We start from the raw sequence: 3,589 nt of genomic DNA, 5'->3' as shown, positions 1-3,589 counted from the left end.
ATAAGCCTACTTTGACCAGGTACCAACATGAAACTAGTGTAATAATACTACATATTTAGGAAACTTTCTCCCTGATTCAGGGTCTGTTGTGGCTAAGCCCCAGTTCCATACCATTGTGCAAACTGGGGTCTTATACAACTGCGCTAGATAGAAAGTGTACAGCAGTACAGTTCAAGAGTACTCCATATTTAATACATGCACAGGAGGTCACTTCCACAAGAAGCTAAGGGCATGGTCATCACAGAGAGACTTCCTGTCTCTGCTAGTTTTATGCATCCCTCACTGTCTACACCTGCTCCATAAGTTCAGGCCTTTCAAAAACACAGCATCATGTACAGGTAACTGTAACAATGCTTGTTCGTTGTATCTGTTCACATGAGAGCAAGGCATCCAATATCAGTCCACTATGGGTGGATCAGCAATAGGAATAATGTTTGTGCATGTGACAAATAACCCCAGGACCACAGAACAGATTAAGGACACCAATGTGTGTAGCAAAGTCATCACAAACACCGTGCAGACGTCAGGGAACTCATAAGTTAGCATATAACCTTCATTCCGATCTTGGTGCAATAGTATATCCTCAAAAGGAAACTTTACTTATTACTTAGTTGTATTTTACTTATCAGTTGGTTGTATTTTACAAGATAAAAAGCTGAATCGTTGGTTGAATGTTAGTTTATTTGCCCCAGGGCCAGATTTTTACAAAAACAAGTCATGTGCACATACACAACTAAGAGTTCTGCAGCAACGCACACTGTCCTGCAGCAAGTAGTAGTGGGATCCTGCCCTTAGCAAGTCCTGGGCTTACAATTCACATCCTTATCTCACTAATAGGTATCAATTGATCAGCCTGTACTGAATATGGCTTGACAATTTGCCATCACTCAAAACACATTACAGTCAGAGAGGATGATAAATATACCATTTATTCACCATTATGTACAAAGTCCAACATGTCCAAGGAGGCAAGAAAACAAAACTGGTGAATACAGAAAAAACATTACAGCCTCTCTCCGACTTACAGACCAAACACTTGGCTGTAACTCGATCAGTTTGTAACTTGGACCCCATTGAGTTACACGTGACCACGCTGTTTGTAAGCGCGGGTCACATTCGTAACACGGGGACCGCCTTTACGACTGCTCCATGGGAGCTTTGGTCGTAAGTGCGAACGGTCGTAACTCGACCACTCGGGGAGCAGCTGTACTGCAAAAAATAGACTGATAGCAAGAAGCTTTTGTACAATGTGCAGTAAGATGCACACCTTAATCCCGCTCAGCGTTTGACTGACTCTAATTCAACCTAAGTTTTGTCAGAGTAGGGTATGAGGCCCAGATCTTCAAAGGTATTTAGACTAATTTCCATTGAAACCAATGGGAGCCAGGAATCTCAATACCTGGGAGGATCTGAGCAAGGACGGCAGAATTTGATGCAACAACAATATGCATTTCTAGAGAGATTTTCCTTTTTAAATAATTTTACTAACTCTCTGATTCAAATATAAGCCATTATTAGCCAATAATTATATTTTTTCTATCCCTATTAGAGCACAGACAAATAGGAGAGTGGAAATAACCTGATTTATTTAAAAGATTTTAACCAGGTTCTTTCATGGAAAAAAATTAAAGATCCAGCATTGTACAGATCACTCTGCTGAGATGTGAGCCAAATGACTTAAAGCAGAATTCCAATATTACTTCTCTTTTTTGAAAGTTTTCTCACAAACTCCTCAAAATATCTGCCTCCACCTAGTGGTGTGGGTTTGTTATTTATATTCCCTGTTGTAGAAATACATCAAATTATACTCCGCATGATTCTATGATTCTATCTGTAGGGACAGGGACAGGGATAATCCTGGGAAGAGGCTCTTTTTTCCTTCACTACTCTATAGAGGTTCTTATACTGCTTGTTGTCAGCAAGACATGAGAAGTCATTCTTCCACTCTACTCTGCGCTGGTTAGGCCTCAGTTGGAGTATTGTGTCCAGTTCTGGGCACCACATTTCAAGAAAGATGTGGAGAAACTGGAGAGGGTCCAGAGAAGAGCAACAAGAATGATTAAAGGTCTAGAGAACATGACCTATGAAGGAAAGCTGAAAGAATTGGGTTTGTTTAGTTTAGAAAAGAGAAGACTGAGGGGGAACATGATAGCCGTTTTCAGGTATCTAAAAGGGTGTCATAAGGAGGAGGGAGAAAACTTGTTCATCTTGGCCTCTGAGGATAGAACAAGAAGCAATGGGCTTAAACTGCAGCAAGGGAGATTTAGGTTGGACATTAGGAAAAAGTTCCTAACTATCAGGGTAGTCAAACACTAGGGCTGTGTCTAGAATGCATCCTTTTTCCGTAAAAGGGACGCAAATTAGACACATCGCAATCGCAAATGAGGTGGGGATTTAAATCCCCCCTGCTTCATTTGCACAAACATGGCTGCTGCTTTTTTCCGGCTCGGAGCTTTGCCGGAAAAAAGCGCCAGTCTAGACGGGGATCTTTCGGAAAATAAAGCCTTTTCCAAAAGATCCCTTATACCTCTTAAAAAAAGGAATAAGGGATCTTTCGGAAAAGGCTTTATTTTCCGAAAGATCCCCGTCTAGACTGGCGCTTTTTCCGGCAAAGCTCCGAGCCAGAAAAAAGCGGCAGCCATGTTTATGCAAATGAAGCGGGGGTATTTAAATCCTCGCTTCATTTGCAATTGCGATGTGTCTAATTTGCATCCCTTTTACAGAAAAAGGATGCAGTCTAGACACAGCCTGGAAGAAATTGCCCAGGGAGGTTGTGGAATCCCCATCTCTGGAGATATTTAAGAGTAGGTTAAATGAATGTCTATCAGGGATGGTCTAGACAGTATTTGGTCTTTCCATGAGGGTAGGGGCCTGGATTCGATGACCTCTCGCGGTCCCTTCCAGTCCTAGTATTCTACGATTCTATGATTCTTTTCGTCCATAAACATTTTTACAGACAAAGGGAACGTGATGCAATTGACCTGGCCTTGGGATCCCCTCCTGGAGGCCCTATGGTCTGACCATACCCTAGAGACACAATAAAATTCCTCCAGACAGACTGGAGTGGCTGTGGGAGAAGCAACCAATCAGGGCCAGGAAAGTCCTATAAAAGCAGCGGAAAGACCAGTATCAGTCAGTGTCTCTGGAGGCCACAAGGTATGCAGAACCAGGAGACAGGCTGCCTGAGAGAGTGGCAGCACTGCAGACAGCTCCTTGGCTATGTCTAGACTGCAGGCTTCTTTCGAAAGAGGCTCTTTCGAAAGCATCTTTCGAAAGAGCCTCTTTCGAAAGAGCGTGTCTAGACTACAATACGCGGATCGAAAAATCGATCCGCTTTTTCGAAAAAGAGCATCCAGACTGCTGGACGCTCTTTCGAAATTGAAAGCCACCCGGAACTGCTTCTGCCAGGGCATGGGGGCAGCATTTCCTTCCGGGTGCTGCCTGCCTGCCCTTTGCAGAGACGCGTGGTGAGAGGGACACTCCTGAACACCCGTTGCTCTGCTCCTGCAGCTGCCTTTGCTGTCCCTCGAGGAAGTAAGCAAGGCATTGCAGTGCTGCTTTGGAGTGCTCAGCTTCCTGGGACACCCCA

Source organism: Pelodiscus sinensis, unplaced genomic scaffold (genome assembly GCF_049634645.1).
Source record: "Pelodiscus sinensis isolate JC-2024 unplaced genomic scaffold, ASM4963464v1 ctg37, whole genome shotgun sequence".
Taxonomy (NCBI): Eukaryota; Metazoa; Chordata; order Testudines; family Trionychidae; genus Pelodiscus; species Pelodiscus sinensis.
Note: the sequence above shows the minus strand (reverse complement) of the source record.